At 44.1% G+C, this 25123-nt stretch overlaps 1 long non-coding RNA gene and 1 pseudogene across 1 annotated transcript; both read left to right on the forward strand.

Annotated features, from left to right (window-relative positions):
• The first annotated feature begins 10 nt into the window (after positions 1 to 10).
• Positions 11 to 23513, forward strand: LOC124013590 (annotated as a pseudogene).
• Positions 23514 to 23655: 142 nt separating this feature from the next.
• On the forward strand, positions 23656 to 25073 carry LOC124014526. The gene is made up of 2 exons (XR_006835035.1): positions 23656 to 23716; positions 23901 to 25073. It is a non-coding gene; the product is annotated as an uncharacterized LOC124014526 (long non-coding RNA).
• Positions 25074 to 25123: the final 50 nt, after the last annotated feature.

Raw genomic sequence — 25123 nt, forward strand, 5'->3', positions numbered from 1 at the left:
GAGTGGGAAGATGGCTGTAACAGCGGATTGGATGCATGTCCCCTCCAATATGTGGCTAACCAACCGAGGGTCTGGTGTCTGTTCTGAAAGAGCAGCGGACCGAATATTTACCAGCACTTTTAGCGAATTACCGGGATCACGGCGTGTTCTCGACACAGGTAAAACTGGCTTGCTATTCTTGGTATTGGCCACGCATGGCATCCCGTCTGCTTTCCATTTTTTTATTACCTTTATTTAACTAAGTAAGTCAGTTAAGAACTCCCAATCGCGGCCGGTTGTGATACAGCCTGGATTTGAACCATGGTGTCTATAGTGACGCCTCTAGCACTGAGATGCCTTAGACAGCTGCGCCACTCGGGAGCTGTCTCAATGATTGATGTCTCAATGCAATCGACTCGTGCTAGTCTTTGTTTTTCCCTTGCTGAATACCATTGTGTCATATCTTGCTACATAGCCAACTCTAATGTTGCTTTGCTTCTAAAGTTTGTATAGCAGTGTTGATGGCCTGGTTGATGTCACTCCTCGCTCTTATCCCTCAGAGTACTGGAGCTGTCGGTGGTCTCGTGGGACTCAGCAACGCCAAACTCGGCAACAGCAAAACCAAGTTCGAGGGGCTGTATCTTCTCTGTGCTGGTCAAAGACAGTTCTAGTGATGTGTTCCAACAACACTGTCTCTTATGGCTACGGTCCCTACAACAGGTCATACATGTAAGACACTGTAGGAAGACACCTGTAGACCCGTGCTTAACTTTGGCATGAGCTCAGGAGGAGCACCTGAAATGTTCTACTGCTTGAGCTCCTGTTGCTCTTATAGAATATTAACTAGAAAGTATATCTCCTACACCGAAATATAACTGTACCGGCACCTATTTCAGTCCAAGTCAAGCGCTTTTGTAGACCTTCACAATAAGTGCACACACACACACACCGGAGACACATCTGTCCAAAACATTCACTGAGTCAAATCCAAGATACACAAGACTGCGGTGCCAGACGGATTACCAGGACGTATGTTCCGGGCATGTGCTGACCAACTGGCAGGTGTCCTCACTGACATTTTCAACATGTCCCTGATTGAGTCTGTAATAGCAACATGTTTCAAGCAGACCACCATAGTCCCTGTGCCCAAGAACACAAAGGCAACCTGCCTAAATGACTACAGACCTGTAGCACTCACGTCCGTAGCCATGAAGTGCTTTGAAAGGCTGGTAATTGCTCACATCAACACCATTATCCCAGAAACCCTAGACCCACTCCAATTTGCATAACGCCCCAACAGATCCACAGATGATGCAATCTCTATTGCACTCTACACTGCCCTTTCCCACCTGGACAAAAGGAACACTTATGTGAGAATGCTATTCATTGACTACAGCTCAGCGTTCAACACCATAGTGCCCTCAAAGCTCATCACTAAACTAAGGATCCTGGGACTAAACACCTCCCTCTGCCACTGGATCCTGAACTTCCTGATGGGCCGCCCCCAGGTGGTGAGTGTAGGTTACAACACATGTGCCACACTGATCCTCAACACTGGAGATCCCCAGGGGTGTGTGCTCAGTCCCCTCCTGTACTCCCTGTTAACCCACGACAGCATGGCCAGGCACGACACCAACACCATCATTATGTTTGTAGACGACACAACAGCGGTAGGCCTGCTCAACGACGAGGCAGCCTATAGGGAGGAGGTCAGAGACCTGGCCGGGGGGTGCCAGAATAACAACCTATCCCTCAACGTAACCAAGACTAATGAGATGGTTGTGGACTACAGGAAAAGGAGGACCGAGCACGCACCCCATTCTCATCGACGGGGCTGTAGTGGAGCAGGTTGCGAGCTTCAAGTTCATTGGTGTCCACATCAACAACAAACTAGAATGTTCCAAACACACCAAGACAGTCGTGAAGAGTTCACCTGCCATCCAGGACCTCTACACCAGGCGGTGTCAGAGGAAGGCTCTAAAAATTGTCAGACTGTTTACCACCGCATGGCAAGCGGTAACTGAGTGCCAAGTCTAGGACAAAAAGGCTTCTTTACGCTGCTGCTACTCTCTGTTTATCAAAAATGCATTGTCACTTTAACTATAAATTCATGTACATACTACCTCAATTGGGCTGAGCAACCAGTGCTTCCGCACATTGGCTAACCAGGCTACCTACATTGTGTCCCGCCATCCCCTCTTTTATGCTACTACTACTCTCTGTTCATGATATATGCATAGTCACTTTAACCATATCTACATGTACATACTACCTCAATCAGCCTGACTAACCGGTGTCTGTATATAGCCTCGCTACGGTATATATCTTTTTACTGTTGTTTTATTTCTTTACTTACCTATTGTTCACCTAATACCTTTTTTGCACTATTGGATAGAGCCTACACCTGTTGTATTCGGCGCACGTGACAAACTTTGATTTGAAGATGCACACCTGTACAGCACAATGCATAGCCTAGAGGGAGGCACATATTTTAATGAATTTGCTGAATCAAATGTGGATAGGGACATCAGAAATAACTGGGTTAAATCTCTTGATATTGATTATAAAAAATTAAAAAATCTACTTAAGCTAATTCAAACCCTTTTTTCCCTTACCCCCAGTCCCAGGACCCCCCTCCCGTCCGTCCAGCTAGCGGTGGGGGTCCTCCAGGACCTGCTCCATTATTCCTCCCAGCTACCTGAGCTGGCCAGGGAGGTGGGCCTCAACTCTATCCTGGGGATCCTCACCTCGCTGCTAGGCCTCAAGTCTGAGGTAAGTTAGGGCTGGGGAAATTGCTTGTATACAGTAGTAGTTAACTACGTAAGTATTGAGAAATACTAGAGCAGAATTCGGTAACTGTGTGTGTATGTTTAGTGTCACCTAGCTGCCATTGAGGGGATGACTGCATGTATGACCTATCCCTGAGCCTGTGGCTCCCTGAGGGTGAGCATTACAACACACTCATAAACTACATTACAAATAGGATGCTCTTTTAGTACATCATATTTGGGAGACACTGTGTTGTTGTTATTGATGTTGTTTTATCTCTGTCTGACAATTTGTCTTCAACAGGACAAACTGGGTGCCTATTTCTTAGCCAAAATGGACAGCGCCAACCCAAAAGTACAAGAGGTTTGTCTTCAGTTTATTTGTGACTCACCACCTGGATTCGGTCCTATGTAGTGAAATGGTGTTTTTTACATTGGATAAAAGTAGAGACTCCGATCTAGAAAATGGTATATCATACACTGCAGTTGAGGAACAATGTGAAAGTAATTGTGTTTTTGAAAGTTGATAAACTTTCAAAAACGAAAATGGCCTGTGAATGTGGCCTGTGAATGTTTTGGTACTCCTGCTGGAGAACTCTTCTTTGTCTACACCCATTCAGCATTGTTCACACCCTCTTAAACCTTAGTCCCACCCAACTCTTTAAGGATTCACAGTGTAGTAAACAACCAAAGGTTTCAAGACTAAATGTGGTGAAAGTAAGTAGCAAAAAATAGTAGCAAAAATTAACTTAGGATATAGGCCAAGGACTAGATAATCTGATTTTGGTGCAGGTCATGTTCTTCACATTACCCGTCTCTGGTAAATGCACACTACAGTGCCTTGCGAAAGTATTCGCCCCCCTTGAACTTTGCAACCTTTTGCCACATTTCAGACTTCAAACATAAAGATATAAAACTTTATTTTTTTTAAAGAATCAACAAGTGGGACACAATCATGAAGTGGAACGACATTTATTGGATATTTCAAACTTTTTTAACAAATCAAAAACGGAAAAATTGGGCGTGCAAAATTATTCAGCCCCCTTAAGTTAATACTTCGTAGCGCCACCTTTTGATGCGATTACAGCTGTAAGTCGCTTGGAGTATGTCTCTATCAGTTTTGCACATCGAGAGACTGACATTTTTTCCCATTCCTCCTTGCAAAACAGCTCGAGCTCAGTGAGGTTGGATGGAGAGCATTTGTGAACAGCAGTTTTCAGTTCTTTCCACATATTCTCGATTGGATTCAGATCTGGACTTTGACTTGGCCATTCTAACACCTGGATATGTTTATTTTTGAACCATTCCATTGTAGATTTTGCTTTATGTTTTGGATCATTGTCTTGTTGGAAGACAAATCTCCGTCCCAGTCTCAGGTCTTTTGCAGACTCCATCAGGTTTTCTTCCAGAATGGTCCTGTATTTGGCTCCATCCATCTTCCCATCAATTTTAACCATCTTCCCTGTCCCTGCTGAAGAAAAGCAGGCCCAAACCATGATGCTGCCACCACCATGTTTGACAGTGGGGATGGTGTATTCAGGGTGATGAGCTGTGTTGCTTTTACGCCAAACATAACGTTTTGCATTTTTGCCAAAAAGTTCAATTTTGGTTTCATCTGACCAGAGCACCTTCTTCCACATGTTTGGTGTGTCTCCCAGGTGGCTTGTGGCAAACTTTAAACAACACTTTTTATGGATATCTTTAAGAAATGGCTTACTTCTTGCCACTCTTCCATAAAGGCCAGATTTGTTCAATATACGACTGATTGTTGTCCTATGGACAGAGTCTCCCACCTCAGCTGTAGATCTCTGCAGTTCATCCAGAGTGATCATGGGCCTCTTGGCTGCATCTCTGATCAGTGTTCTCCTTGTATGAGCTGAAAGTTTAGAGGGACGGCCAGGTCTTGGTATTTGCAGTGGTCTGATACTCCTTCCATTTCAATATTATCGCTTGCACAGTGCTCCTTGGGATGTTTAAAGTTTGGGAAATCTTTTTGTATCCAAATCCGGCTTTAAACTTCTTCACAACAGTATCTCGGACCTGCCTGGTGTGTTCCTTGTTCTTCATGATAGTCTCAGAGGTCCGTTAAAAGCGCAGAGAGCATCACAGTGCAGGTGCATTTATACGGAGACTTGATTACACACAGGTAGATTGTATTTATCATCATTAGTCATTTAGGTCAACATTGGATCATTCAGAGATCCTCACTGAACTTCTGGAGAGAGTTTGCTGCACTGAAAGTAAAGGGGCTGAATAATTTTGCACGCCCAATTTTTCAGTTTTTGATTTGTTAAAAAAGTTTGAAATATCCAATAACTGTCGTTCCACTTCATGTGTCCCACTTGTTGTTTATTCTTCACAAAAAATACAGTTTTATATCTTTATGTTTGAAGCCTGAAATGTGGCAAAAGATCGCAAAGTTCAAGTACTGTATATCAAATAATCTTACGCTTATTCATCCCATGCACAGGGTACAGAAGGTGTAAACAGTACAGTGAAATGGTTACTGGCATAGTGGAGTCTTTGGTTTAGTCATGTACAGTTGAAGATGGAAGTTTACATACACTTAGGTTGGAGTCATTAAAACTTGTTTTTCAACCACTCCACAAATTTCTTGTTCACAAACTATAGTTTTGGCAAGTCGGTTAGGACATCTACTTTGTGCATGACACAAGTCATTTTTCCAACAATTGTTTACAGACAGATTATTTCACTTATAACTCACTGCATCACAATTCCAGTGGGTCAGAAGTTTACATACAAAGTTGACTGTACCTTTAAACAGCTTGGAAAATTCCAGAAAATGATGTCATGGCTTTAGAAGCTTCTGATATAATTTGACATAATTTGTGTCAATTGGAGGTGTACCTGTGGATGTATTTCAAGGCCTACCTTCAAACTCGGTGCCAAAAGAAATCAGCCAAGACTTCAGAAAAATAATTGTAGACCTCCACAAGTCTGGTTCATCCTTGGGAGCAATTTCCAAACGCCTGAAGGTACCACATTCATCTGTACAAACAATAGTACGCAAGTATAAACACCATGGGACCACGCAGCCATCATACCGCTCAGGAAGGAGATGCATTCTGTCTCCTAGAGATGAATGTACTTTGGTGCGAAAAGTGCAAATCAATCCCAGAACAACAGTAAAGGACCTTGTGAAGATGCTGGAGGAAACGGGTACAAAAGTATCTGTATCCACAGTAAAAAGAGTCCTCTATCGACATAACCTGAAAGGCCGTTCAGCAAGGAAGAAGCCACTGCTCCAACACCTCCAGAAAAAAAGCCAGACTACGGTTTGCAACTGAACATGGGGATAAAGATTGTACTTTTTGGAGAAATGTCCTCTGGTCTGATGAAACAAAAATAGAACCGTTTGGCCATAATGACCATTGTTATGTTCGGAGGAAAAAGTGGGATGCTTGCAAGCCGAAGAACACCATCCCAACTGTGAAGCACGGGGGCGGCAGTATCATGTTGTGGGATTGATTTGCTGTAGGAGGGACTGGTGTACTACAAAATAGATGGCATCATGAGGGATGAAAATGATGTGGATATGTTGAAGCAACATCTCATGACATCAGTCAGGAAGTTAAAGCTTGGTCGCAAATGGGTCTTCCAAATGGACAATGACCCCAAGAATACTTCCAAAGTTGTGGCAAAATGGCTTAAGGACAACAAAGTCAAGGTATTGGAGTGGCCATCACAAAGCCCTGACCTCAATCCTGTAGAAAATGTGTGGGCAGAGCTTAACAAGCCTGTTTAAAAACAACTGAGTTTAAATGTAGTTGGCTAAGGTGTATGTAAACTTCCGATTTCAACTGTACATGGATGAATGCTTCTTCCTCTCTGTCATGGATGCCATGGTTGCCCTTGTAATGTAATTTAATCCTCTGCTTCCACCGGGGATTCCACTGATTTGAAAATTGGGTCAACTTCCGTGACAACGACACAGTTTCTTCCCCACCATTGTCATCAGAAGACTACAATGTCTAGTTCAATGAAAAAGGTTTTCACCGAAATCAAGGATTTCCTCATTGTCTGGTTAGAGTCGAAGAGAGTCAGCATGGCACTATCATCCTCCAGATACTGCTGTGCTTTGTCGATAGCGCTATTAACTTCAATGTTGAGAGCAGTAGCAGAAAATGTTTCAGTTCTTCATTATATCTTCATGTTATAATAATATCTCATGTTATAGACAGAAGCATGCTACATGGCAGATCAATCCAATCTCCTCTCCTGGGCAGGTCAAGCCCAACCATTATCTCAGCCAATCATTTCCAGCGGAAAGGTTCCTGTTTTTTTCTTCGTGGCTACACCAACTAGGCTCGTAATTTTAAATGTTTATTCATATTTACAGATGGTATACAAGTTTGTTATAAAGGCACATGAAAGTTAACATGTTCTAGAAAACATTTCTGCAAAAACAACGTTCAAATGCCTCACATTTGAACAGGGTCACATTTTCTTCCACGTTAAATCTCTATTTGTATGCTTTATTTATATAACCTCATGTTTGTCAACTCCTTCACTTTTCTCCTCCACCTCTATCTTCTCCATATATCTCTCCATCTCCAGGTAGCATGTGAGTGTTATGGTCATCTGACCTGTTTGGGCAGAGTGGTGGAGAAAGGGGGGAGGCACAGAGCCGAGGGATGGACCAATCAGCTTCACTGCCTGCTGGCCTCGGCCAATGGCATACTGGCACAACTCTACCAGGGCTCTGAATCAGGTAGAGAATGCTTTTTCTTTCCTGAAGTGTTTCAGAGTATGAGCGCTGATCTAGGCTCAGTATAGCCTTATAGATCTTAATGAATAAGATTACATGGTCAGGGGAGACCTGATCCTAGATCAGCACTCCTACTCTCAGATGCTTTAATGAATGATAAAAACATTAAAATTGTCTTCAGGGTTTTACAACCAGAATTATGCTCATCTGCTAGGGAGGTAATGATTCACCGGTTCAAATGTTTAAGATACGAGTGCACCGGTCCACGGGAGCCCAAACCAATGCAAATGTAGCATGAATCAGTCTGAAAATCGATTCAAATGTAACAAACCACCGATTCACTGAAGTCTTACTCATGTCATTTTATTTCCCCCATTTGAAAATGCCTCTTGTCTTTTGTGACTGAATAGACTAAATAGTAGTCTATCTAACTAAGCACGTAAATGTGTGTGACAGTCATTGATCTCCAAGCCAGATGTTAACTGTGTGTGCGCACAGAGCGCAGCTGCTCATGCCAACAAGAGCTAGGCATACCCCCTGATTAGGGATGCGCCGATATGACATTTTTGGCCGATAACGATAGCCAATATTTTCCTTGCCAAAACAAAGATACCGATATAAAAAAAATGCTGCCTTTTAAGCATAGTTGAAACACACACACTGACCAAAAAGTTATTTTGTTGGCATTTACATATGTCCCCATTACCAGTAAAACATAATCAAAACCTATTTAGTTCACTTACTTGTTGTGCTGTTTTCTTGTTCAATCAATCACATTTATTTATAAAGCCGGAACCTAGGAAGAAACCTAGAGAGGAACCAGGCTATGAGTTGTGGCCAGTCCTCTTCTGGCTGTGCCGGGTGGAGATTATAACAGAACATGGCCAAGATGTTCAAATGTTCATAGATTACCAACAGGGTAAAATAATAATAATAATCACAGTGGTTGTAGAGGGTGCAACAGGTCAGCACCTCAGGAGTAAATGTCAGTTGGCTTTTCATAGCAGATCATTCAGAGTATCTCTACCGCTCCTCTACTGCTGTCTCTAGAGAGTTGAAACAGCAGGTCTGGGACAAGGTAGCATGTCCGGTGAACAGCTCAGGGTTCGATAGCCGCAGGCAGAACAGTTGAAACTGGAGCAGCAGCATGACCAGGTGGACTGGAGACAGCAAGGAGTCATCAGGCTAGGTAGTCCTGAGGCATGGTCCTAGAGCTCAGGTCCTCTGAGAGAAAGGGAGACAATTAGAGAGAGTATACATACAGTTAATAATAATAATAAATAATAATATATGCCATTTAGCAGACGCTTTTATCCAAAGCGACTTACAGTCATGTGTGCATACATTCTACGTTGAAGTCAGAAGTTTACATACACCTTAGCCAAATACATTTATACTCAGTTTTTCACAATTCCTGACATTTAATCCTAGTAAAAATTCCCTGTTTTAGGTCAGTTAGGATCACCACTTTATTTTAAGAGTGAAATGTCAGAAAAATAGTAGTGATTTATTTCAGATTTTATTTCTTTCATCACATTCCCAGTTGGTCAGAGGTTTACATGCACTCAATTAGTATTTGGTAGCATTGCCTTTAAATTGTTTAAATTTGGTCAAATGTTTCGGGTAGCTTCCCACAATAATTTGGGTGAATTTTGGCCCATTCCGCCTGACAGAGCTGGTGTAACTGAGTCAGGATATACAGTGGGGAGAACAAGTATTTGATACACTGCCGATTTAGCAGGTTTTCCTACTTACAAAGCATGTAGAGCTCTGTAATTGTTATCATAGGTACACTTCAACTGTGAGAGACTGAATCTAAATAAAAATCCAGAAAATCACATCTAAATAAAAATCCAGAAAATCACATTATGATTTTTAAGTAATAAAGGCACAACTTGGTGTATGTAAACTTCTGACCCAGTGGAATAACTCACTGTATCACAATAAGTGAAATAATCTGTCTCTAAACAATTAAGGGAAAAATAAATTGTCATGTACAAATTAGATGTCCTAATCGACTTGCCAAAACTATAGTTTGTTAATTAACAAGAAATTTGTGGAGTGGTTGAAAAAATGTTTTAATGACTCCAACCTAAGTGTATGTAAACTTCTGACTCCAACTGTAAATTCACACAGAACACCAGATAAGACAGGAGAAATACTCCAGATTAGTTCAGTCTCAACCAGGATTTCATCATACATGTCAAGCAGTGAAGTTTCATCTCGGTCTGTCCGTGGCCTCTCATCCTCGGTGCGCACTGTCACTGTCCATTTCCGTCTTGTCCAGCTGTGTCTGTAACATTTAAAGTAAACCCTGTTTCTTGTCTCCATCGACGTAGCGGTACCTAGCACCGAGCATGATGCTAGGTACCTAGCATGATGCTAGGTACCTAGCATGATGCTATAGGTACCTAGCACCGAGCATGATGCTAGGTACCTAGCATGATGCTATAGGTACCTAGCACCGAGCATGATGCTAGGTACCTAGCATGATGCTATAGGTACCTAGCACCGAGCATGATGCTAGGTACCTAGCATGATGCTATAGGTACCTAGCATGATGCTATAGGTACCTAGCACCGAGCATGATGCAGGATGCATGATGCTAGGTACCATGATGCATGATAGCACCGAGCATGATGCTAGGTACCTAGCATGATGCTATAGGTACCTAGCACCGAGCATGATGCTAGGTACCTAGCATGAGCATGATGCATGATGCTAGGTACCTAGCATGATGCTATAGGTACCGAGCATGATGCTAGGTACCTAGCATGATGCTATAGGTACCGAGCATGATGCTAGGTACCTAGCATGATGCTATAGGTACCTAGCATGATGCTATAGGTACCGAGCATGATGCTAGGTACCTAGCATGATGCTATAGGTACCTAGCATGATGCTAGGTACCTATGATGCTATACCTAGCACCGAGCATGATGCTAGGTACCTAGCATGATGCTATAGGTACCTAGCACCGAGCATGATGGTATAGCATGTACGAGCTACCGAGCATGATGCTATAGGTACCTAGCATGATGCTATAGGTACCTAGCACCGAGCATGATGCTATAGGTACCTAGCACCGAGCATGATGCTAGGTACCTAGCATGATGCTATAGGTACCTAGCATGATGCTATAGGTACCTAGCACCGAGCATGATGCTAGGTACCTAGCATGATGCTATAGGTACCTAGCATGATGCTATAGGTACCTAGCACCGAGCATGATGCTAGGTACCTAGCATGATGCTATAGGTACCTAGCACCGAGCATGATGCTAGGTACCTAGCATGATGCTATAGGTACCTAGCAGCATGATGCTAGGTACCTAGCATGATGCTATAGGTACCTAGCATGATGCTATAGGTACCGAGCATGATGCTAGGTACCTAGCATGATGCTATAGGTACCTAGCATGATGCTATAGGTACCTAGCACCGAGCATGATGCAAGGTACCGAGCATGATGCTATAGGTACCTAGCACCGAGCATGGTGGCGACTCAGAGAATGCCACCGAACCGCTTGTTCACAGCTTCTTGTGGAATACTTTTGCAAGTTTTAACCCCACGGTCTGTGTTTTGTTGAGCAGGTGTTTCAATGCCATGACAGAGGGTATTACGTCTGCTGCAGAAGCGGTTAATTAGCTTATTTCTCGAGTCAGTTGTTCGAATGGAGCTGAGAGTGTGTTCATGTTTCAAATGTTCTGAAATACCATTGAAATGGCAGCAGCGGTATGTGAACCAGCACATTCTTGAGCATGCAATACGGCTTTCCTCAGTACGAAATCCTTGTCGACCCACGGTGCTGTCAGACTCAGCATGCCCATGTGGCTGACTTCGCTGGTCCAAATCTCAGTCAAGCTAGTAGCAGTGACGCCCATCGAAAGTAGCTCATGGATGTGCGTTTCAACAATACTGTGTAACTCTGGTAGGGCAACATCTAAAAATAGCGCCTACTTGGTAGTGTGTACGGGGGCTCGAGGTGTTCGACCAGTCGGCGAAGGCCAACATCATCCAGGACAGAGAGCGGTTGATTGTCAAGGGCAATGAATTCCATTATCTTGGTATTAATGGATTTCACCTTTGAGTTGTCTCGCTGAAACCTTCTTCCTCTTTCAAATGACTGCTCGACTTGAACTTGTTTAGTTGTTGGAAGTTTGCGCTTAGTATTTTTCTGCTTTTGTTGGCATGTTGGCATTTTTAGCTAAGGTCGGCCGATTCCGATATGCTTACCGATATATCGTGCATCTCTACCACTGATCTTATATTCAAACTCCTGCATGGCAACTTCAGCTTTCCAATGCTTGTAAAATGGCTTTTGCAATGTCAAATCATAGGCTTTATTAGTTGGGTGACAACCGTTTTAATTTGCTGGGTTATTGTTACTAAATGCATTGTAGAAAATTGTGTTTTACCGGTGGAGTTGTGTAGGCTACCGGAGTGGACACAACTTACATCTTGCTGATTTGCCCATCTAACTGCTGATTGGGTCTTTTCGATTGCCAGGTTTGACCATAAGAAATAGTTTTGGTAGTTTTGCTTTTGGTCATTTTTACAGGAACAGGTTAAATTTGTCATTTCAGAACAAGTGCAGCAATAATTTTTTTGCAAGCTTCACCATTTTGTTTTTGAGACGGGGGTGAAATCCAAAGCTGTGTTTTATATTAATTGGCTATAAATATTTAATCATTATTATAAAAAAAGCATCTGTTAAAATGGCAAGTTAAACAGAATGTGATGGGGAGTTCAGATAAAACATCCCCCCCTAATCTGGATGCTCAGGTCCTCAGCTCCCGTTTCCTGGCAAACCAGACTCCTTGCTCCAGCCAAATGCTACGTCACGCCCACGGACATTCGTTTCTCCTCCGCAATGAATACCTCCCCAACCCTTCACCAAATTTGAACACATTCGCGCCGTCTGATTGGTTTAGAAGCCAATGGGTTGGGCCAGAGTGGCGGTTTGAAAATTAGTCTTTGGATTTGATACTCTGATTGGTTAGAGACGATCAAATCGCTGAGGACTTTTTGTACAAAGCCCCACGTGCCCTCGTCACCACGAACAACTTCAATGATGACAGTCTCGGACTAAAGTCTGTAGCGAACAATGAATGAGAATTTAGTGTGAGTCGTCAGGCTATAGCACCATCGGTAACAGGTTTGAATTTAGAACGGAAAATGAATGTTGTTCCCCAAATCAAACTGAAACGTTTCAAACTAAAAGTATCCATATCAGAGCCCATGTATCTAGATCGTGCTTGAAAGGAATGATTCCCATCCCTATTATCTAGTCTAGTGAGTCATGTCTCTTTCCCTACTGTGTGTTCTGCCCTCTTGTGTTTCAGAAGGGACAGTGCAGTATGAAGGGCCAGGTGTAGAGCTGCCCTACTCTCCTCTGCATGACACAGACCCCCTCCTCATGCTGCAGTTACAACACAGACACAGAGCTGCCTGCCTGGCTCTCAAACACACACTCCGGTAGGTCCACACACACACACTGGAAGCTTTTACTAACTACCCAAATTACAATTGTTCATGTCTGTCTCTAATCTCTCGCTCTCTCTCACACACACAGTGTGGACCCGGCCTCTGCAGTGCGTCTACCTGTACAGCAGGTGCTCAACCTGGTCTGTCGCGCCCTGGCGGTCAGCTCCAAGAGCATAGTGAGTTCTCACTCACTCACCACTGTTTTGTCAAACACCCCCCCCCACCCCCAAAAAATGTAATAAACATTCAACCACCAAAAATGCAGTAAGGTTAGGTACATGGGGGTCTTGGTGTATCGTTAACAAGGCTCTCTTTATCAACAGAATGTAACAGCTGATGGGTGTGTGAAGCTGCTGGTGTTGCCTGCCATACACAAAGATACTCTGCGGGTGCTGCACGCTCTCATCACAGCGTAAGTACCTACTGAAGGCAACCCAAGTGCTAGCCTGGTCCCAGATCTGTTTGTGCGCTCATGCCAACTCCATTGCTCTCATTGTCTAGTCAAACAATGAGGGACAAGGAGTTGGCATGACCGCACAAACAGATCTGGGATCAGGCTACGCAAGTGCTGGCTTGAAAAAAAAAATCTAAATGCAATGGGTGTTTTATTAATTAGTGGACTGATGGACTTGAATTCTTCTTTCCTATCTCAGTTTAGGCAGTGGGTTGGTGCAGTATTCCAGTGTGCTACAGAGACTGTTCTCTCAGACCCTGACTGCCTGGACCCCTGAAACCAGCCTGGGACAACAGAGAGCATTCAGGTATCTCACACACACACACACACACACACACACACACACACACACACACACACACACACACACACACAAACCCCATGTGCGCTACGCGTACATACAAACCAAAGGAGGTTGGTGGCTTCCGCTAACCCCCCCCCCCCCCCCCCCCGCAAGAGCCAGTGAAAGTGCAGGGCGCCAAATTCAAAACAACAAAAATCTCATAATTCAAATTCGTCAAGCATACAAGTATTTTACACCATTTTAAAGATATAATTCTCGTTAATCCAGCCACAGTGTCTGATTTCAAAAAGGATTTACAGCGAAAGCACCACAAACGATTATGTTAGGTCACCACCAAGCTACAGAAACACAGCCATTTTTTTCCAGCCAAAGAAAGGAGTCACAAAAAGCACAGAGGTAAAATTTATCACTACCCTTTGATGATCTTCATCAGATGACACTCATAGGATTTCATGTTACACAATACATGTATGTTTTATTTGATGAAGTTCATATTTATATAAACAAATCTGAGTTTACATTGGCGCGTTACGTTCAGTAGTTCTAAAACATGCAGTGATATTGCAGAGAGCCACATCAATTTACAGAAATACTCATAATAAACATTGATAAAGATACGACTATTATACATGGAACTTTAGATAAACCTCTCCTTAATGCAACCGCTGTGTCAGATATTTTTAAAACTTTACGGATAAAGCAAACCATGCAATAATCTGAGTACAGCCTTTAGACAACAAAGCAGCCAAAAAGATATCCGCCATATTGGGTGGTCAGCATTACTCAGAAATAGCATTTTAAATATTCACTTACCTTTGATGATCTTCATCAGAATGCACTCCCATGAATCCCAGTTCCACCATAAATGTTTGATTTGTTCGATAATGTCCATCAGTTATGTCCAAATATCTTCTTTTGTTAGGGCGTTTGGTAAACAAATCCAAAAGCGTGTTCAGGTCGCGCTGAACGTCGGACGGAAAGTTCAAACAGTTCCGTTACAGCCTGTAGAAACATGCCAACCTAAGTATGGAATCAATCTTTAGGATGTTTTTAACATAAAACTTCATTAATGTTCCAACCGGACAATTCCTTTGTTTGTACAAATTAAGTGGAACGTAGCTACCTTTCACGTGAGCGCGCCAGACCTAAGCTGTGGTACTCTGCCAAACCACTCACTCAAAGAGCCCTTATGAGCCCCTCCTTTAGAGTAGAATCCTCTAAACAGGTTCTAAATACTGTTGAAATCTTGTGGTAGCCTTCGGAAGTGAAACATAACTAATTTCACCCTGTATCTTCAAGAGGGGCTGGTTTTTGCCTGCCATATGAGTTCTGTTATACTCACAGACATCATTCAAACAGTTTTAGAAACTTCAGTGTTTTGGATCCAAATGTACTAATTATATGCATATTCTAGCTTTTATGGCTGAGTAGCAGGCAGCTTAATCTGGGCACGTTTTTCATCCAAGCTACCTAATACTGCCCCCTACCCCAAAGAAGTGAATTGGGAAGGCAGGGCTCGTGGTAAAGGCTGGAGCGGAATGAGTAGACTAGTATCAAATACTTCAAACACATAGCTTGACGTCATTCCATTCACTCCGTTCCAGCCATTATGGGCCGTCCTCCCCTCAGCAGCCTCCACTGACACACACACACTGGCGAACTACACACACTCCAAACCTCCTTTATTTGTATTCATATGTTCATAATCTCTCTCCTTTTGACCCATAGTGCAGTGCCTATGTCCTTGTACCATACCTTAGAACTCTGGGTAAGAGTGGGAGGAGCCTCAGCCAGTGTCTTGCAGGGAAGCCCCACCCACTCTGAGCTCCTACTGGCCCACCTGCTGGGTGACAACACACCCTTGGCGGACTCTGTTAGGGTAAGAGGATCTGATTGGTATATTGCCAATGAGAAGCTTAGGATGGTCATTACTATGGCTATGTAGTGCACTATTTCTGGTCAAAAAATGTTGGTCAATAGTAGTGCACTACATAGGGAATAGGGTGCCATTGCACAACATTTACTCACGCTCCACTTAAGTCTAACACCATCCCCCTCTCCTCTCTTTTTCCTCCTCCTCTCCAGCCCACCAGCTCTCCTCGGCTCCGTGATCTGGTTTCCAAAAAGCCCTGCTCTAAAAGCCGGAAGCCTGGATTGGCTGTGAGCGACAGGGGCGGCGCCTCTTTCCAGAGGAAAGGAGACTCGCTGGCCAATCAGGACACCTGCCTGTCTGCACTCAGAGGTGAGGGGTTTTATCTAGTGTGCTGACATTTGTTGATTATTGTGTAAGCAAAACAAATGTATACATTTTCCAGTCCATGTTGCCAATGAATGACCAATCCCTTTCATAGTGTATTTTTAGCATTTTACAATCAATCACAGGTCAATGATATCTTGACGAGCTGTGATGAGTATAGTAATACATCTCTCTCTTTGCAGCATTGAGACAAGTCATACTGACCAGTGGATCTCTACTGAAGGAAGATATACACAAGGTCAGTTGTGTGTGTTGTATTACCTTCCCTGTAATACAGCCATGAACAACATTATTGGCACCCTTGATAAAGACGAGCAAAAAAAAAGACTGTATAGAATAAATAATACAAGTACTGAGCTATATTGTATGCTAATTTGTTTGGGAAATGATTTTATACTAATCCAATTAACCCCATATTTTGTTTAACAAGTAATAAAAAAAAATCTTAAAAGATAAGGTTTAAAAATGATTATATCAAAGATCTCCACCATATTTTACAGTAGGTATGGGGTTGTTCTCTGCTTATTACATCCTGCTTTCAACGCCAACCTACTACTGGTGTGCGCTGCCAAAGAGCTGCATTTTGCTTTCATCTGGCCATAGCGCCGGTTCCGATCCAATTGCCAATGCCGTTTAGCAAACTCCAAGCATCTACATTTGTAAGATGACATGAAAATGAAAACTATTTGGCCACGGACACCAGTGGTGGGTTTGGTGTATGAAATAAGTTGTGATAAGCAGAGATGAACCCCCATACCTACTGTAAAATATGGTGGTGGTGGTGGTGGTGGATCGCTGATATTATGGGCCAATTTTGCTTCTACTGGTCCTGGGGCCCTTGTTAAGGTCAACAGCATTATGAACTTTACCCAATACCAGGACATTTTAGCCAAAATCCCAGTTGCCTCTGATAGGAAGCTGAAACTTGACCGCAAGTGGATTTTTCAGTAAGACAATAACCCCAAGCAAACAGCAAATTCCACAAAGAAATGGTTAATTGAACACAAAATCAACATTTTGCAATGGCCATTTTAGTCTCCGGACTTGAACCCCATTGAAAACCTGTGGTTTGAATTGAAGAAGGCAGATGAAGGCTATCAAGGATCTGCAAAGATTCTGTATGGATGAAGTCTTAAGACCCCCCCCCCCCAATGTATTCTCCAATCTCATAAAACATTTTAGAAAAAGGCTCAGTGCCGGAGTATTGAAAACAGGGGTGCCAATAATGTGTCTTTTTGAGTCTTTTTAAGGTGTCTTTTTGAGTGTGAAAATATTAACAAAATCTTTCTCTGAGCAATTGTATTAGTATAATATAATTTTCCATTTTATGGAGCATAAAATATGGTTCAGTATTTGCATAAAATAGTCTTTTTTTTTACTCCTTTACCAAGGGTGCCAATAATTTTGGTCATGTTTGTGATTGTTTCTTTATGCGTGTGCTCCTTTCCTCCCCGCTCTCTCTGCCCCCCTCCCCCCTACACACAGAGGGACTGCAACCTGAAAGTACATACACACACACACTCAGGGAGGGGGACTAAGGGGTTATTTGGGGGCTGTGACTAGCCCACTGTCGTGTTTTGGTTTGGTGGTCTGTGTTTAAGCAACCAAGTAAACATGATTCTGCCTCTTCCGTTCCACTTTAAATAAGAACATATACACACACACACACACACCAACTCATACACTGCAAGCACACAATCAACACATTCACAAACACAACTACACGCATAGAACACACAGAGATATCTATACATGCATACATACAGTGCCTTCGGAAAGTATTCAGACCACTTGACTTTTTCCACAGCCTTATTCTAAAGTAGATTTAAAAAATAATATTCCTCAGCAATCAACACACAATGACAAAGCGGAAACACGTTTGTTGAAATTTTTGCAAATGTTTTAAAAATAAAAACTGAAATACCTTGTTTACTTAAGTATTCAGACCCTTTGCTTTGAGACTCGAAATTGAGCTCATGTGCATCCTGTTTCCATTGATCATACTTGAGATGTTTCTACAACTTGATTGGAGTTCACCTGTGGTAAATTCAATTGATTGGACATGATTTGGAAAGACACAACTGTCTATATGACAGTTCTGTACAGCACTTTGAGATATCAGCTGATGTACGAAGGGCTATATAAATACATTTGATTTGATTCTATATCAGGTCCCATAGTTGACTGTGCATGTCAGAGCAAAAAACCAAGCCATGAGATCGAAGGAATTGTCCGTAAAGCTCTGAGACAGGATTGTGTCGAGGCACAGATCTGGGGAAGGGTACCAAAAAATGTGTGCAGCATTGACGGTCCTCAAGAACACAGTGGCCTCCATCATTCTTAAATGGGAGAAGTTTGGAACCACCAAGACTCTTCCTAGAGCTGTCCTCCCTGCCAAACTGAGCAATCGGGGGGGGAGAAGGGCCTTGGTTAGGGAGGTGACCAAGAACCCGATGGTCACTCTGACAGAGCTCTAGAGTTCCTCTTGGAGCTGGGAGAACCATCCAGAAGGACAACCATCTCTGCAGCACTCCACCAATCAGGCCTTTATGGTAGAATGGCCAGACAGAAGCCACTCCTCAGTAAAAGGCACATGACAGCCCACTTGGAGTTTGCCAAAAGGCACCTAAAGGACTCTCAGACCATGAGAAACAAGATTATCTGGTCTGATGGCCTGAATGCCAAGCGTCACGTCTGGAGGAAAGCTGACACCATCCCTACGGTGAAGCATGGTGGTGGCAGCAAAATGCTGGGGATGTTTTTCAGTGGCAGGCACTGGGAGACTAGTCAGGAACGAGGCAAAGATGAACAGAGCAAAGTACAGAGATCCTTGATGAAAACCTGCTCAGGACCTCAGACTGGGTTTCACCTTCCAACTGGACAACATCCCTAAACACACAGCCAAGACAACGCAGGAGTAGCTTCGGGACAAGTCTCTGAATGTTCTTGAGTGTCCCAGCCAGAGCCCGGACTTGAACCTCATCTAATATTTCTTGAGAGACCTGAAAATAGCTGTGCAGCGACTCTCCCCATCCACGCTGACAGAGCTTGAGAGGATCTTTAGGGAATAATGGGAGAAACTCCCAAAATACAGGTGTGCCAAGCTTGTAGAGTGTGAGGGGAAAATTATGTATTCACCTTATTTGTTTGAGATGAGTAGTTAGCAATTATTGACTTAACTAATATTGTAAGTAAGACATTTATTTCCTTCATTCTGAGTGAACTGAGAGGAGTTTTTTAAACTGGGGCTGGCATCTAAGTGATGGCTAGGTAAAAACCTACAGCTGGCATTCCATAGATAAGATGTGGGGGGTGTCACTGAGATAGAGACCCTGGAGGAACAAAGGCCTCAGTGTTCCTAATCTTCATGACATCTGGGACACAGTACCAGAGGCAGATCACCACTTCATTAAGTCAGGATTCCTATTTGACTCAGCTATGCCTCCTTGTCCGTCCAACATGTCCTCATCTCCCACCCTTTCTAATGCGACTATCCCCGATGCTTCTCCCTGTTTTTCCCCTGCCCCACTACAAAGTTTCTCCCTGCAGGCAGTTACTGAGTCCGAGGTGCTAAAGGAGCTCCTTAAACTTGACCCCAAAAAAACATCTGGGTCAGATTTACATTTACATTTAAGTCATTTAGCAGACGCTCTTATCCAGAGCGACTTACAAAAGTGAGGTCATGGGAGCAGAAGGGAGGTTATCGGCCGGAGGGAACGTCCTCTTCTGAAGACGGTCCTGCTGCTCAACACCAACAGGAGACGGAGCCTGCACCGGAAGTGAGGGTGGACAGTGACGATCAGCCATCCAATCAGGAGGGAGAAATATCCAAACAGGGCGGCGACAATACCGGACAGGAGGTCATCAGATGGTTTAGACCCTTATTTAAGGTTGCTGCCCCTATCATGCCAAGCCCATCTCTGACTTTTTTTTACCCGTTTCTCCTTTCTGGGGAGGTTCCCATTGCTTGGAAGGCAGCCACAGTCCTTCCTTTCATTAAGGGGGTGATCACGCTGACCCTAACTGTTATAGGCCTATTTCTATTTTGCCTTGTTTATCAAAAGTGTTGGAGAAACTTGTCAATAATCAACTGACTGGGTTTCTTGATGTCTCTGGTATGCAATCTGGTTTCCGCTCAGGTTATGGATGTCACTGCAACCTTAAAGGGTCTCAATGATGTCACCATTGTCCTTGATTCTAAGCAATATTGTGCATCTATTTTTATTGACTTGGCCACAGCTTTTGATACGGTAGACCATTCCATTCTTGTGGGCTGGCTAAGGAGTATTGGTGTCTCTGAGGGGTCTTTGGCCTGGTTTGCTAAGAGTGCAGTGTATAAAGTCAGAAAATCTGCTGTCTTAGCCACTGCCTGTCAACAAGGGAGTACCCCAAGGGTCAATCCTAGGCCCCACACTCTTCTCAATTTACATCAACAACATAGCTCAGGCAGTAGAAAGCTCTCATCCATTTTATATGCAGATGAGTCTTTTACTCAGCTGGCCCCTCCCTGGATTTTGTGTTAAATGCTCTACAACAAAGCTTTCTCTACCCTTAACCTTGTCCTGAACAGCTCCAAAAACAAAGGTCATGTGGTTTAGTAAGAAAAATTCCCCCTTTTCCCAAAGGTGTGATTACTACCTCTGAGGGTTTAGAGCTTGAGGTAGTCACTGCATACAAGTACTTGGGAGTATGGCACTGTCCTTCTCTCAGCACATATCAAAGCTGCAGGCTAAGGTTACATCTAGACTTGGTTTCCTCTATCGTAATCGCTCCTCTTTCACCCCAACTACCAAACTAACCCTGATTCAGATGACCATCCTACCCATGCTAGATTACGGAGACATAATTCAAAGATCGGCAGGTACGGGTGCTCTCGGGCGGCTAGATGTTCTTTACCATTCGGCCATCAGATTTGCCACCAATGCGCCTCATAGGACATATCATTGCCCTCCATACTCCTCTGTAAACTGGTCATCTCTGTATCGGTCACAAGACCCACTGGTTGATACTTATTTATAAAACCCCCATAGCCTCACTCCCCCCTATTTGATATATCTACTGCATACTGAACAAAAATATAAACGCAACATGGAACAATTTCAACGACACATACAAGCACTGTGAGTGTGTGTACGTGCAGTACCAGTCAAAAGTTTGGACACACCTACTCATTCCAGGGTTTTTCTTTATTTTGACTATTTTCTACATTGTAGAATAATCAAAACTGATGAAATAACACATGGAATCATGTAACCAATTTTTTTTTTTTACAAATCCAAATATATTTTCTTTTTGAGATTGTTCAAATTAGCCACCCTTATAGTGTAACCTTATGAACATGTCCAGTGAAAGCATTTACAACAGTGGATTCATTTTCTAGAGTTGATTGTGCAGTTTGTTCTGAGGCGTGTGAAGGATACGACCGTAATTACATGCATTTCAGTCATTATCTCTCAGCTGAAGCTCAGGTGATAAAGCTACTGGATGAACACCTGCGTGTGTTCAGTGGTTTCATTTTACCCTCGTGCTGTTGAGGACTGTTTAGACTGGTTTAGAGGTGTAATACTCTGGGAAGATTTGTTTATAGCGTAGGAGTGTTTTCCATGTGTGCTGTTGTTTTCTGCTCTTGGTTAGCTCAGGCAAATTTGTATCCTTAGTGATATGTACTGGACTGGAAAGCGACCTTTTTTTGGAATACATTTGCTTCCTGAATCTGTTTCTCTTTATCCCCATCTCTCCCCATCTTTCTCCAGGTATCCTCCTTCTGTACAGAGGCCCTGACCATATGCAACTCCCTCCTCCATCCGCGCCCCCCCTCCCTCTCTTTTCCCCTCACCCTCAAACCCCCCCCCCCCCCCCAGGCATCCAACCTCCTAAGGGGGCCTGCCCCCAGACCTCCCTTCCCCAGCTCCCTGGACAACCACCTACCTCTGGTTCTTCCAGTGCTCTCCGGCGGCCAGAGACCCGTTTTCATCCTCTACGACAAAGAAGAGGCGTCGGATGTGGAGATTTCGCTAGAGAGCGATTCGGACGATGGTGTGGTCATCGTGCCACAGAGGATGCTGATGTTGGAAAGCCAAGATGGCACCAGCGCTGCGGCCACTCTTCCCGGTCTTCCTTAGCACCAGGTGGCGTCACACTCCCCATGCCCTGTCCAAGAGGCGACCCGGGTGGGGACATCTCCCTCCCCCTTTCCAACGACCTTCCCTCTACCTCCCTCCCTCACCCTCTCCCCCCCTCCTCCACCCCAAACTACACCGTCAACTTGTTCCCTCCAGCTCCGCTAGTCTCTCTGGTTCCCCCTCTCAACTCCACCGGTGTGGCCCAACTCGGGGAACCCTCTGTGGGGTTAGGAGTCGGGACTGACTCCCTGCCTGGAGCCCAGCAGATGTTGCTCCACAGCCTCCAGCACCAGGTCAACCTACAGCACTAGATCTTCCCATACAGGTACAAAAATCACGTAATTTTCACTTAAATGTCCTGTCATTAAGTTTTGCTTGTGTGTCATTTATCTTTTGATTTTGTACAAAATACAATATTTTGGGTTATTGAAAATACATTTCACAAAGGTATGGATGGTACAATGATTATCTACACTACATAGCTTGTTTTGTCACAAACTGAAATCAGGCCCAAAAAATATGAATTTTAGAAACCAGAAAATGGCAGAGCTATCTCTACGTATTGCGCCTTTTAAATACAATTCTTGAACTCTACAGATTCACCAGAACCAGTTAGCCCAGTCCAGCAGAGCCCTACAGCAGCAACAGCAATCCATTGACGAAGATCACACGATCATTAATATCAACAGCTCTGATGAAGAAGAGGAGGATGAGTTGGAAGAGGAAGAGAACGATTTCCCAGATGAGGATATTTGATGGAGACCTTGATGATTATAAGGGGGAGGAGATGGAGGATGAAGAAGAGGGAGAGATTCGGCTGTTGGGAGGATAGGAGGGATGAGAGGAAGGAGAGGTGCTCAGAGGGTTGGTGGAGGGAGGGATAGGAGGATTCCGAGTGGAGAGCGAGGGGGAAGGAAGGATAAAGGCTCAGGAGGTAGAGAGCATCGGAGTGCTGGAGGAAGAGGGAGAGGAGGATGCCAATGAAGGAATGAATGACCCGAACATGCCTCAGATCCTGTGTGTGACGGGCGGAGCTCTGAGAGAGCTATCTCAGGCAGAGCTAGATGAGGAAGGGGCCGGGCATGGGCAGAAAGTGAGGTCATGGGAGCAGAAGGGAGGTTATCGGCCGGAGGGAACGTCCTCTTCTGAAGACGGTCCTGCTGCTCAACACCAACAGGAGACGGAGCCTGCACCGGAAGTGAGGGTGGACAGTGACGATCAGCCATCCAATCAGGAGGGAGAAATATCCAAACAGGGCGGCGACAATACCGGACAGGAGGTCATCAACAGCTCCGAGGGAGAGCAAGGGAGAGGGGCCTGAACGAGAGAAAGAAAGAGAGGATGGGAGAGGGATGAAGAGAAAGAGAGGATGGGAGAGGGATGAAGAGAACGAGAGGATGGGAGAGGGATGAAGAGAACGAGAGGATGGGAGAGGGATGAAGAGAACGAGAGGATGGGAGAGGGATGAAGAGAACGAGAGGATGGGAGAGGGATGAAGAGAACGAGAGGATGGGAGAGGGATGAAGAGAAAGAGGATGGGAGAGGGATGAAGAGAACGAGAGGATGGGAGAGGGATGAAGAGAACGAGAGAGAAGGAAGGAACAGAGAAGAAAAAGGTAAGAAAAAGACTCAGAAACACACTGTTCAAAATGTGTCCATATAACCATTATACCACTCAGGCTTTTTGTACTGTACAACCCACACATTTCCCATGTGTTTTATGGACATGGCTTAGGGGGAATACTTGCAGATATACAAATTATGTTGGTTAATGACCGTTGTGCATTTCCTCTGCCACAGAATTGGCCAACAAAAGTTAACAACCCACACTCTCTCTCAGTTGGATGAAGAAGCGATGGCGTCCATGCTAGCCGACATCGTAGCCTGCCCTCCAGACAATGTGCCCTCTGGATCCAACCGCCCATCCGAAACAAGGCCAGGCACGGCTCCATCACAATACCTACAGAACAACTCGATTTCTAGCCCCTTCCATAGTCTCACACATTCTTTCATTATCAACATACTGCTAAGAGGCTGGGTTTAGACGGGCACCCCAATTCTGATCTATTTTCCACTAATTTTTTTTTTTTTTTTTTTACACCCCTTTTTCTTCCCAATTTCATGGTAACCAATTGGTAGTTTGTTTTGTCCCATCGCTGCAACTCCCGTACGGACTCGGGAGAGGCGAAGGTCGAGAGCCGCGCGTCCTCCGAAAACACGACTCAACCAAGCCGCACTGCTTCTTGACACAATGCCCGCTTAACCTGGAAAGCTAGCCGCACCAATGTGTCGGAGGAAACACTGTGCACCTGGTGACCGTGTCAGTGTATACTGCGCCCGGCCCGCCACTGGAGTCTCTAGTGCTCGATGGGACGAGGACATCCCTGCCGGCCAAACCCTCCGCTAACCTGGACGACGCTGGGCCAACTGTGCGCCGTCCCATGGGTCTCCCGGTCACGGCCAGCTGCGACAGAGCCTGGACTCGAACCCAGAATCTCTAGTGGCACAGCTTAGCACAGCCTTAGACCACTGCGCCACTCTGGAGGCCTCTCAGTAATTGGTCTTTTGACCAATCACATCAGATCTTTTTCACAACAGATCTTTTTCAGAGCTGATCTAATTGTTCAAAAGCCGGATTTAGTGAAATGAATATCAGAACTGGGCTGCCTGTGTAAACACAGCCAGCCATAGAGATTGGAATTAGATTGGTCTTAAACAATCACATTTCGTCTTGAATGCAGGACAGTAGATTTGTATTTGTAATACAACTCTATGGACTATTATTATTTTAAAAAACGCTTCAATTATTTTACATCAAAACATAGACTTTGCAGCTCGTACTGGTGTGTGGTGTGTTAGTGAGTGGAGTAGTAGCGTGTTTTTGGATCTTTATAGACAGTATATGACTTCTGTTCTTTTTGTTCTCCTGTCTTTTCTTACAAAATAAACGTCAAAAGCAGTTATCCATTTCAACAGGTTTGCAAAGTCTTTATTGTCTTTTCTCAGGAGCCGTTTCAGTTTGT

This window comes from Oncorhynchus gorbuscha, linkage group LG25 (genome assembly GCF_021184085.1).
Source record: "Oncorhynchus gorbuscha isolate QuinsamMale2020 ecotype Even-year linkage group LG25, OgorEven_v1.0, whole genome shotgun sequence".
Taxonomy (NCBI): domain Eukaryota; kingdom Metazoa; phylum Chordata; class Actinopteri; order Salmoniformes; family Salmonidae; genus Oncorhynchus; species Oncorhynchus gorbuscha.